The 13,673-nt window shown below is 35.6% G+C and overlaps 1 non-coding gene across 1 annotated transcript; it reads right to left on the bottom strand.

The window, feature by feature from the left end:
- Positions 1-11,601: 11,601 nt before the first annotated feature.
- On the bottom strand, positions 11,602-11,673 carry TRNAG-CCC (transfer RNA glycine (anticodon CCC)). Its single transcript has one exon. It is a non-coding gene; the product is annotated as a tRNA-Gly (tRNA).
- Between the last annotated feature and the right edge of the window lie 2,000 nt (positions 11,674-13,673).

The raw sequence follows: 13,673 nt of genomic DNA on the forward strand, positions 1-13,673 counted from the left end.
TGTGCGCTCACCCCAACTCACGCGCAGCCAAACGATTTTCGCGCTATTTTAGTTGAGATTTGGCGGATTAGCCTTCTTGATTAGACAACAGTAACACTTTCATTTGTTTTTACTTTTCACTCTATACCGTTGTGGGGAAGGCAGTATTATGTGTGTTGGTTCGTCCGATATAGATAAGTGGTCGATGTGGGCGTGAGACATTTTTGATTACTCTGAGTACCGTTATATATGTCTCTATTAGCTTTTGCTGCGGCGTCGCTTGCGTACTTAGAGTAAGCGAGTTAAGCGTAAAAATAGACCAACTTAGCGTGTGATAATATTTTAAGATTTATCGACTTACTGTTAAGTGCAGAATTTTAGCACAGACCTTTTAAAACTATTCAAACATGATTTTCTTTACACAAATTGTTCTTTATGTGGGTGTCAAAATGTTATCATGCCGTATTTAAAAAGGTGACGGTTTCAAAGCTGTTTGTTATAGTCAAATATAAAAAAAAACTTTTTTTTATCAACAAGTACAAGTTTTTTATAAATAAGAAAAGTACCAAGCTGTATGAAGGTTTCATCAAGATCGTATTGAGATCTTTATTTATTAACATGTCAGCCTTTATATTGTCGCTTGCTGCAACACTATACGATATCATTCTGCACTTTGGCCTTTTCCTTACCAGTAATGAGACCACATTGTAGTGTAGAGCTGCCACTAGAGTTACAGTTCAACAACATGCGATTAAAACTAACAAGTCGATTGACCAGCAAATGTGTTTTCATTGAGGAAACATGCGTCTTTTTTTCCCCAAGCTCGATAAGCTCAAAGTAAAGAAATCTTTACTTATGAGTTTCGTTGGTTTCATAATCCGCGTAATCCAAACAGGCACACTTTATATTATACTATAATAGACTTTTTATAATCGACAGATGTTATATAAAATATCGCTCCTTTTGCCTCAGTCATAGTTGTATAGAAATGAACTCTATATGAATAAATACGTACTTCTTTATTGATACGGAACTTGGTATCAAACAATGTTTTTTTAATAAATGGCTTACAATTGAAAGATTTGGTTGGGACATGTCTATATATATATATATATATATATATATATATATATATAGAGTCTTATGTTAGGCCTGTGACATGAAATAATATGGACAAAAACAATACAAAAAAATCGCAAAGTAATCCTCATAGACGTAGTTCCGAAATTCCGAAAATACTGGCAGCATTTCTTCTTTGAATAGTTAAGCTAATTCTTTGTCTAAGGAAACTGTTAGCTCTTCGGTCCCCTGTAACGCCGAAAAGCCTCATTGCAATTTCCTTATGAAGCCTCTAAGCAGTAGGACTCTACGGACTAAAGGTCTCGACACCCAATGGAGCAAAGTCGTATTCGGAGTCTGGACCCCTACTTTGTGTACTTTTGATTATTTGGCTACTTTAGATGCTGCACCGACTCAACTTCCATTGAGATGGTACCTAAGGAGTCAAGCATATCATTTGTATCATAATAAAAGCTGTGCTCAGTTTATGACCAGGCCCGTATACTACAAAAGTTAGAATTGCTACTTAACTGTATCTTTTTTGTATGAGGAATCTTTTTATTTATTTATTTTTGTTTATTTATTTATTACATACACACAACGGTCATTACAGGTTTTTGTATTCAAATTCAACAGTGCGGATTTTTATGTAGGATTTTAGCACTTCTAACTTTTGTGGTTTTGGTTGGGGGCAGATCAATTTTATTATTGTAAACTATCCCATGACGATATTGTTTATCAACAAATTAATTGTTTAATCTTCAAACACCACTCTTTTTAAATATTCCGCTTAAAACTTTAACAGGATACGGAGTCATAAGACAAACATCTTCCAGTATTCTAGATTTGCAACTTGAAAGACAAGGTACTAAACAAAACCGTCAATATGACGAAAGAATAATCAACACATTACTCTGATATTAGCCAGCATTCAATTACATGATAAACAGCTGTTTCGTTCAAGGGCGATTCTACTTCGATACCAATAAACTATAAGTCATAAGCTATCGTCACAATAATGACCTAATGATATTTTTTGTCATAACTTTAATTTTACTATAAAATTATTATTTTGTTGTCCAATATAACTTCTACGTAACATTTTATTTTTATTTTATTTTGGTCTACTTTTGAAACTGAATCTATAATTTTACTTTGATTGACATCTTAATATAGTTTTTAGTTTGCCCTGTTTTTTTTTTTAACAATACTATTTTAGTAGCCAGTTGTTTGGTCAAAAAATCCTATAATTAGGTTGCTATCACAAAAAAATTATTTTGACATAAATCCGGGAACTATCAGCAGACGATTTTTTACTCTACTTATATAATAGTTTTTTATTCCATTTTCCAATTTTAAATGTAGTCAGGCCTTTGATCCCGTACACTTGTATGTTGTATCTTTGGTGAATCAAATTGAGCTGCACCCATTTCTGTCTAGATTTTTTTAAACAATAATAAAAAAATACTATTTAATGAAAAAGTTTTTATAAAAAATACAAGCTTTTTGCTGACTGTACATTTTGTTGACTGTAGTACCTACTTGCATTGTCATTCAAACTACGCATACATGCCAATTTTCAAGTTATACTTTTTTTTTTAATTTTCATGCACGTTATATTAGGGCAAAATAATTCGCAATCGAAAGAAACTGGCCAAACCAGCGCACTGAGTGTTATTTAGAAGTACCCTCGTACGAAGAGCAGACATTGTCTGATTCGTACCGAGTGATAGACAGTGAGCGAGCTATTATTGGAGCGCCCGCGCAGATTCTGTTAAACAAACAGGCGGCTTGGATATACACCTGGTACCGGGAAATAGATGACAACAAACATACTACTTTTAGATCAATTTTTAGAGGTGTGTTCACAATTGGCCCATATAGGTATTTTTGGTATGACAGGTAGAGATGTTAGTATTAATGTTACTCGCGACTCGCGACTTCGTTTGTTAAGCCCTGATGCAAAAAGAGGGGTGTTATAAGTTTGACCGCTATGTGTGTCTGTCTGTGGTACCGTAGCTCTTAAACGGGTGAACCGATTTGAATGTTTTTTCAATTTGAAAGCAAGTTTTTGTAGTAGCCCTGCTGGACTCTCGTGCGGCGTTCGTGAGCAGTTGGCGTCGTCGAGTAGCTCCAACACCCGCATATTTTATTTGCTAATATTTTAACGCTGCGTCGTTCCTTCACGTCAATTAGAATAGGTACCTAGGTGCTCACTTTTTTACTGCTACTAAACTACCAATTTGTGAAATAAACACAGTCTTCCAAAATATACACTAAAATATTCCCCGAATAAAGTTTCAGTTTCGGCCAAAACTGAAACACATACCGAAACTCGGTTTCGTTTTCGGTTTCCGTTGCAAATACGAATTATTTCCAGTCGTTCCTTTAGTTCCTTCTCTTTCACACTAATAATTTTTCTTTCTTTTACGGGCAAAGGAACTACTACGAATAATCCGCAATTACTAGTCTTAGTGGGGCACTAGCTACTTATTTCTGGGTGACCAATCTTTTGAGACTTCGTATCTAATTTGAAATTTATTGTTATTGAAATTATTTAAAAAATTATTAATGCGGAATTTAAAAATGCGGTCTTACTATATATATAAAAATCTAATATATGGTTTTGGGCAGCCATTTATTTGCCATTGATTTTATGACACCAAAGTTACCAAAAGTTAACCGATAACGTTCTTTGAGGTCTGACGCGACCCCAATCACTCTGGAAGTGTTTAAAAGCACAAATTACAGTCGAGCCAGTTCCCGCCTTTTATTACGCTATTAGAGTCAATAAAATGCTCTCAATTATAAACAAATGTATTTTATTACATTACTCGCAGAGATTTAGAGTTTGATGCGTTGGTATGAGATAAGTTCATTTAACACTTTTTAGAGCACAATGATATCGTATATTATAATATATATTTTAAGTGATTTGGATCGTTTCCAGCCAGACTGGCTAGATTTTCCCGAAAAAAAAGAAGAGTGTGGAAGAGAGAGAGTGGAAGAAAAAAGGAAGGAGAGGAAAAAGGGGGCGAAGCCGCGGGCTTAAGCTAGTAAAACCACATGCTTTTCTTAACGGAAGCAAAAAGAACATTATGCGTCTGTATGTATGAGTGTGTGTGCTGACGCTGCGCTAAATAGATTTGCTATTTGAAGACTATTACTTATTCTGTGTTTGAAATCAGGGATTGCCAAATTATTTCCAAACATCCCTGTCCGTGACATAATCATTAATTATATAATACGCCTCCGCTTCGAAATTAATGTCTCCTTAACAATATATTTGAGTTTTGTTTCGATTTGATCATTATATTTTAGAATATTTGAAATTCCGAGATTTTCGGTACCTAACCTACATCCAAATCCCTAGAAGTTTTTTAATAAAAAGTAGAATAATATGTATTATTTCAGGAGCTTCAAGTTTCTGCATATCTACCAAATTTCATCCACACACGCACGAACGCTCGCACCCACACACACAGACATTTTCGCATTTAAAATGTTAATAGATTTACCTAGTTTTCAATTATTCGTAGGTACCTACTTCTTGTTTGATATCTCCTGAACAACCGGTCGACGTTACAAAATTCCAGTGTTTACACTTCAAATCAGTACAATCTTTTTAAAGAATTCGAATGAACGCAAGCAAGGTACATTTCGGTACATCAAAAGGCCACTGAATTGTTTGACAAGATTTCTACAAATATTATTTTCACATTGTTTGGGTGGCGGCTTTTTTCTTGCCGACTGTAGGCCTTTGATTCTCTGTTCATTTGTTATTTCTTGTGGCATTCTAGCTCGCGGCTGAAAAGTTGTTTTGGCTAATTTTTTTCACGATTTGAACGAAAAACGCGCAGTGCTGAAGTGGGATTAAAACACACTGTTTCGTTTTCATCAGTCGTTAGCTGTTGCCACCGACTCTGTCTGCGTAGAATTCGTTATTTCTATCTCTATCTATCTACCGAAAACTATTATTTGTCCTTCCCAGGGTGTCGCACTATCTCCATTCCAAATTTCATCTAAATCGGTCCTATTTGTTGACTTCGAATCTTAATTTATGAATAAAATGACTGACTGACTCATCAAAACGCAGCATCAACTTTTGAACCCTACTTTTATACACTTTTATTATTAAACCAGGAATAAGGTCAATTATCTGATATTCCTTCCTATGAAATAGAATAAATTGTTTATTTATGGCTTTAGAAATGGCGTCTGTACGTTTAGTATTAGTTCTAAGAATAAATTATATCAATAGAAAATTAACTATACCTACTTAGTTTAGACATCATCATCATCATCATCATCATCATCATCCCAGCCTATATACGTCCCACTGCTGGGCACAGGCCTCCTCTCAGAATATTTTATACAACTTATTTTAAGATATACCTAATATGTTTAATTAAAAGTTGGACGGACGGACGGACTTGGATGAAATTTAGTGTGTAGATAGCTGGACATCTGGAATAAAACATAGGCTACTTTTTATCTCGATATTCCCACGGAATAGGGATAAAATTGCGAAACAACGACCGCTTGGCTTAGAGTCATGAAATTTGACATGATTGTTTTTAATGTAAAGTCAATGAAAACCACGATTTATAGTAATTTTCGGGAATTCCCACGGGAATTTTTTAAAATCCCGAAATTTCAATTCGGCTGCTGGATCTAATGATTTACGTGTGCGAAGCCGCGGGTAAACAGTAGTATTTAATAGCCTATTCAAAAGAATAGATATTCCTAAGCATAAGCAAAGCAAACCGGAAATCCACGTCCACTTGGCTTCAAAAAGCAAAGAATAACACTCCTGCGCACACAAAACAAGCGAAGGACGTCCTCGAGCTAAAACGATTCCTGTGTCGGCAGCGTATCCAGCAGGGCTACTATAAAATTCGAAACTCGAAGTTCGTGTCGTTCGGTCCCTCTAACACTTGTACTATTTAATACGAGAGCGAGAGGGACGGTACGATACGGACTTCGATATTCTCAGGCCTCTATTCCTAAACGTGACAAGTGACAGGTAGTACTGATAATTCGAAATATATTAAGGTAAAGTCAGCTTCATATTGGCTAGTGTTCGCCGACAGTTGATTAAAAATATAAGAATCAGGGGCTGTCAACTCATTAATACTATTTTTTCTCTTTAAATCAGTCAATCTAATATTATGTTTTTTTTTCTAAGTGATTTTTGTAAATCTTTGGAGAAATAAATACCTATCTTAAGCCATAAGCGCAAGAGCTATTGCGTATAAACACGCACGTACACTCATCCTTCCCAATTTAACATTCGAATTTATTACTTTCCAATTTTCCATTTTTATTCCATTTTGTATTTATGACTTTCCAATCTAACAAATAACATTTTATTGATATAATCCTAAACAATTAGCGAAATAGTTTAACTTTGTGTTATGCCAATTTTATTGAAAAAAAATTGTACAACAATTTAGGTGGTCCTGCCGGCGGCCACAAAACGGTATTACATTTAAAGTTTCGATTAAAGATGGCTCACTCAACGAGAAATATCTAACAAATCAATTAAAGCAATGCAAAGAATTCATTCACCTTTCAGTGAAGAGAGCGCAGTATCCGTTAATAAAGTATCGAGTCCGACAATCATGACTGACGTTTTTTATAAAAAATTTTAGTTTTTCCCTTTTTATAAAAACCATAAATGTCACGAATAATGTTTTTCTTTCTATCTTTCAAAATTACCCTTAAAATATAAAATCATCTAGTCGATGTAAAATAACCCAATGTTGAAGAAATTTTATGGTGTGTCAATTTCTTAATTTGCAGAGGGCCTGTGTCAGACGTGATAACTATATACCAAGCCCTCTCAATCTGAGAGTAGGCCTGTGCCCAGTAGTGGGACTTATGTAGCCAGAGATAATGATGTATAATGCTACAATTTATACAATTCAATGACTTTATCTCTTGAAAACTGTTAAAAAAAGATTATCTATTGCTGACAGTTAAGTACCATTTACATTATATTCGTATAATATATATTCGTATAATACATTAATCGACGTTATTATTGTTTCTTAATCGTATCGATACTCGCTAAGAATAAAACCCTCATCACTAATGTTATCGCGTCATCGATTAAAACATTTTGATTAGCTTTCGACTTACGGGCAATGTCATAATCTCGCAACAAGAACTAAACGACACAACCGCCATCACGATCTCTCCACAACTGGTCTTTACGCTCTTTGCTGCTTTTAGAAATTACATTCCATACATTAGACGCTTAATATACACGATAGCTATAACAGAAATAGATGTGATGCCACCCCTGTCAGGTGACTGTGCAGGAAACGTCGATAGTGATCTTAGATTCGAGTGTCGATATGTTCCGATTGCAATTGACTCGACAACCCTATTGAATTCGTGTGCTGGGTATGTTTCTAATTGTGACTGAAATTGACGTGTGGAGAAAAGATGACTGAGTTGTCAATCAATGAAAATAGTTTAGAAGGCGCTCTTTTATTTTATTATGAATCGTGTGGCGACTTTAGACGGCGTGGTTAGTTTTTTATTGTGACAGTTTTTTGTCAGTTTTTAACTTGTGATCAATGAGCCTGGAAACTTCGTTTTGTATGTCAAATTTGAATGGATATAAATCTGTTTCTGATAAAAATTTAAGTATAAAAGAGTAATTCGTTGTTGAGATGCCTCTTTCACCAGTACTGCTGCGTTTGATTTTATCTGTTCATTTCATTAGGTAATGATTTAATTATAATAGCAGAAGTAATTCTTACACCATTTTGTTCTAATCCTGAACTAATATTAAGTTGATTTACAAAAATAATAAATAAAAAAGTCTCGATTGACTGACTCTTCACCACCAGGTCCAAGCCTTCGAAGCTATAAAATGATGATGCTATGTAAGTATGTATGTACATATATAAGTTTTTGGTAAAAATTTAATTTTTAATACAAGCTTATTTTGCTGACTGTACTTATATTGTCACCCAAACTAAATGTAAATGTGCATACCAAATTTCAAGTCGATGCCATTAACCGTTGAAGAGTTCCGTCCTGTGGAGACAATCCTGGCTGGACTACCAGGATGTCACTACCAGATTATTGTATTGTCACGCAATTTACATAAGTATGCCAAATTTCAAGTCAATCCAACTACCTACTGGTAGTTGGTCGAATTTAACTTGCAAGATTTGATTACAGACAGACAGACAACGGGACAGGTGACACTAAATAAAAGCTTGTAAAAATGACGACTACGATGACGTCACCATCATAGCTTATAGCAGTCTACTGTTGGACATGAGCTTCTCTCAATGAGCGCCATTGTACCCTGTCCTTGGCTCGACGCATCCAACTTCACCACCACAATAAAGTGTTTAGTAATTCCCGTGGAAATTTAGTAAGTCCTTGAATTTTAATTCGACTGCTAACCTAATCGTTTACGCGAGCAAAGCAACGGGCAAAGGGTAGTACGTCATAAAACCAACAATAATCATAATTGTAAAGTTTTAAAGTGAAAACCGGCAAATCAATTGTTTTGCGGCGGTGGAAATAATTAGTGCCCCTTGAAAAATGACCATTTACAACGCGTGATAAATATTTACGAGTTATTGTTCGAGGGTGAATGCTGTGGAGCGGTCGTGGACAACAGGTGTGGGGGAATTTATTTAATAAACACATTTACTTAAGAAAAAGGGGCTAACTGCGAACAAAACAAATAAAAGTTGTCTGAAGGGGGGTTGTATCACATTCTTAGATAGGGTGAAGATCAAAATCAAGGTCAAGCTTAGTGTGGGAATTTCTTATTCTTATTGTTGTGCTGATATGAAGCTTGGCAATTACGCGTAATTCTGATGACAATACAATCTTATGGTATCATCTAGCTTATCTGATGAGGGAGTCGGAAGCTAGGCACTGGAACTACAAGACAGAACAATATAACTTAGCCGTGTTTAGGCTTGTTAGAATAGTCTTAAGTTCAGTTTGACTTCGCATACTACTGTATGATCCATCACATAGGTAACAAACATATACCTCTACACACGCATATAACTCACAATCTTTCACATTCATAATAAGTAATTTGGTATGATTTATTACAATTTTCGAAACATGTCCACACAAATCTGTCCCCGCAAATAACACTTAACCCGTAACGCCGGTAACAAACGTTATAACCACAATTTCTCAATAACATAACCCCGTTGTTCGTACACACTGCTTACTTAATTAGTTGTATTTAAACAATGGCCGACAGCGCGATTATTTACAGAACAGGGCGTAAAAATGTGAGACGAGGTTTAAAATTAAAATTTTTGTTAGCAAATGTCGTTCCGGTTTGTATAATGCGAGACGGAAATGTTGCATGGGACTAGTGCCTTTGATTTTTTGAAACGAAACAAACGCAACACTTGTCTCTGTTTCAATTAAACGCTTTCGTATGTCTCTCCGGCTATCAATTCTGGTCTCTTCTTGAGGTCACGTTCTTGTTCACATTGTTGTGAGCAGGTTCGACAATTTATATGGAACTAACTGCGAAAAATTCATATACTATCAGCCAAATATGTGGTCTACCTCCCTTAAGTTGATAATGCCAATAGACGTGTCTGTCAACTTGAAAGTTCGACTTTAGCGACATATTTATTTGAAAAGAAGTTGTTTAAAAATTGATAGACCGCCCACTTATTTGGCTGATGGTACCTATCGCGCCCCCGCGGGAACTATACAATTTTCTCACATGCTTGAAAGCGTACCTAAAATATATATGTACATTTGCAGTTATAAGTTAGGATATTTTCGTTGATTTGGTTTTGGAAAATTTTCAGAATGCTGGGAAATATTTCAGTCATTTAGGAGAGTTTGCATAGTCTACAACTCAGAGGTAAATACGGGTAAAGAATGCTTAGAATTCAGGCTAGGTATGCGAGAAATATCACGCTGGTCGCGGTAAGTACCTACAGTAACCAGCACCATCTGCAGCAATATCTGACACAATAAAGCGTGCATAACTATCAGATATGACTCTATTTCTAGGGCCGGCAGGACGTGTCAGATATTTTAGCACGATCCGCTGTGTCCTTATAAATCCATAGCCACGCGGCCCCACATTGGAACAGAACTCATAGTTTTCGATACAAGATTGATCTTACAAAATAGATGCGATATCTCGATATACCGGGATTACAATTCTCTAAATACTAATACATACAGACTTGTACTTTTAGTTTTAACACCGCGTTGTAATTGAAACTGTGTTATTTTACACTGGAAAGCAAGATGACTAAGCTCTACAGAATTTCTTGAAAACCAACCCGGATTTCTCCCGCATTGACTATTCAGACTGATTCATCTTCAGCATAATAAATTCAATAATTAGCTTCTGAATCACTATAATTTTTTCACCCCATTGTGTTCCATTCAATGACGTACGATCATTTTCTAAGAATATTTCAAAAATGATTATAAGAAATCAATGATTTCAAAAATTTCCTACACCGTGAAACCGCAAGTAAAATTTGCTATAATTCAGACAAATTAATAATTATCTTTTTGCGTGAAGTCATGGTAATCGAAATCATACGTTGACTAATATGTTCCCACAAATCCGAAATGTTTATCCGTTTCAGCTACTTCATCAGCTGTAAAAATTCTAATTAACTACCCAAATCCAATTACTTAGGTACCGAAAAAATAAATTTATGCGGTAAAATAACATTGTGCTTTTAGGTAGGTATGTATAGTCTTGGATAAGTGTTGAATTTGGATGAAAAAGTACTTAGGTAAATGTCAAATGGAGTTAAAAAAGTTTTCAGCTTATTAGAATTTTGCTTATTTTAAATCTTAAATTATACTTCTTTCTAGTTTTATTGGGGGAAGGGGGAGGTCTAGCGATTTTTGACACTGGAATAAAATAATTGCGATTTTCATAGCAAGAAGTGGGACAAGGAGGGGGAAGGGGTCTAAAGATAATCTAAATTGGTGTGACTTAATTTGTTAATTGCATGCATGTGTCTCATTAATTATCAATTCATCATCTAAAGTCTTGAAGGCAAGGTACTACCATCAGCCAGATATGTGTTCTACCACTACCACCCTAAAGTTGATAATCGTTTGCATGGCATAAAACAATAATGCCAATAGACGTGGCTGTCAACTTGAAAGTTCGACTTTAGCGACATATTTAAAAACTTGTTTAAAAATTGAAAGACTAGTTATTTGGCTGATGCTACATTAGTTGTAAGCTACACAGGACTAAATTTTAGCAACATTCGTAAGCTTTCGTCAGTAAATAAACTTTATTAGCACGCATCATGATGCATGACTCATCGTTGCGAAATGTTTCACGAATGTAATCGCGAATTCACATAATTTGTTTCATTCCCATGGCATTTACAGGAATTTCTTCGCATGGGAATTTTAGCGCTTCCCATCCACCTACCGCATTCACACGACCCATTGGAATGACAGATTTTTTTCTCTGATACTAAAATTCGCATGTCAGACATATTCTTAAAAATGCCTGGTATTCATGTGATAAAAAGTGGATAAAAAAAGCAAAAAGACTGCACTGCCCGGGGAATCGAACCCGGGTCGCAAGAATGGGAATCTTGCATGATACCACTACACCAGCAGTGCTCGCGTCATGTTAGCAAAATTGCTTATCAGTTTATTCATGAGCAGCGCAGTGCATTGACCTGCGCGCGCATGTCACGATCATTGAGGCGTTGACGGCACGTACTATAGGCATCGGTAGCTCATATTACATGGTAAATATTGTAAGTTTCTTACAAGTACTACCACTACCAATATGGACAGACACGAAAATTAAATAAAGTAGAATGTAACAGCGAGTAGGTGGGTACATACAAGACACTAGGTAGTTAGGAATTAGAAACTTTATACCTACCTGCACTGTAAGTTATAAAAACGTAAAACAAAGAGCAGTAGTAAATAACCCCTCGTAGGCACGATAAATTACAGCATAGGGGTGGTTTAATTTTTTTAACCGACTTCAAAAAAGGAGGAGGTTATCAATTCGGTTCGTTGTATTTTTTTATCAATGACGGTTATAATAAACTAGCTGGTGCCAGCGGCTTCGCCCCCGGTGTAGTTTTTTTTTTAAAATTTTCTAAATCTTCTTTTATAAGAACCTTTTCCTGACAATAGCAAACATAAAAAAAAATTAGCGAAATCGGTCCAGCCGTTCACGCGTGATGCCATGACCAATTAAAATAGGGATTCATTTTTATATATATTAAAAAAAACCGGCCAAGAGCGTGTCCGACACGCCCAAATAGGGTTCCGTAGCCATTACGAAAAAAATAAGTAATATTTTTCTAAGGATTTCGTATTTTGTACGGAATATTCCAAGTTTAGGTATATTTTATACCAGGCTGCTATTTACTCTTAAACTAATAATAATTCTCAAGAAAACTTAACCGTTATAGTTTTCCTTCTAAGTTTGATATACTTACTACCATCCTGAATTTTATCAAATTTTTAATGAAAATTTGCACTTTAAAGTTGAATATTTTGCAAAATAATCACTAAATCGAAAAAACGTTTTAGCAACCCCCTAATAGTTTTAAAATACCTATCCAACGATACCCCACACTACATGATTGGATGAGAAAATAAAAATCACCCCCACTTTACGTCTATATTTTAATTTTGATTTTCTATGGGAAGTACTCTAAAAAAATTCATTTTTTTATTTTTATGGTACCATTTTGTCGGCATAGTTTACATATATGTATTCCTGCAAAATTACAGCTTTCTAGCATTGATAGTCCCTGAGCAAAGCCGCGGACGGACAGACAGACAGACACGGCGAAACTATAAGGGTTCCGTTTTTGCCATTTTGGCTACGGAACCCTAAAAAGATTACTAATTAAGCTACTTTAAATCTCGACTGTATATACCTATGTACGATTTTTTAGACCAAACATTATAATAACTAGTGGCGTAGCTAAGTACCTAGGACCCCGGTGCATAAAAGTATCTATTAAATGCAAAAATGATGGACCCAAAATTTTGCTTATAACTTCTCTTTCTTGGCGTTGTTTGCGCTTAAAGGCACCACAAGGTTACTTTTTGTTGCTAATTTGCAATTTAGGGTCCGAGGGCCGCCTGAGGCCTGAGGGGCTACTACGAAACTCGCAAATCGAAGTTCGTATAGCACCGTCCCATTCACTCGCGTATTAAATGACATAAGCGTCAGCGGGACGGCAACATACGGAGTTCGAGTTTTGCACTTCGTGGTCCTACATAGCCGAGAGAGGAGGACCTCGGTTTATGGCACCGCCAAGACCTTTGATAGCCACGCTACTACATTATTTCACGCGGTGTTTAGTAAAAATAAGGCTGGGTTCACACGGCGCAGTCCTGCACGTTTTTTTATCGTACACGTTTTATCGAATAAGTAGCATACGTATAAACGACGTGTGAACGGTTCTACACAAAGCCGTGTGAACCCAGCCTAATATTATGACAACTGTTTGTGAAGGGTGTCATTTACCAATATATTTTTTTCAACAAATTCGACAATATTGAATATTCGAATTTAGTATTTTTATTTAGCGTAATTTTGTTCCATGTACCAATCATTTCATTTTTTTTCTTATTTATAAGAAAAA

Source organism: Choristoneura fumiferana, chromosome 3 (genome assembly GCF_025370935.1).
Source record: "Choristoneura fumiferana chromosome 3, NRCan_CFum_1, whole genome shotgun sequence".
In the NCBI taxonomy this organism is placed as follows: Eukaryota; Metazoa; Arthropoda; class Insecta; order Lepidoptera; family Tortricidae; genus Choristoneura; species Choristoneura fumiferana.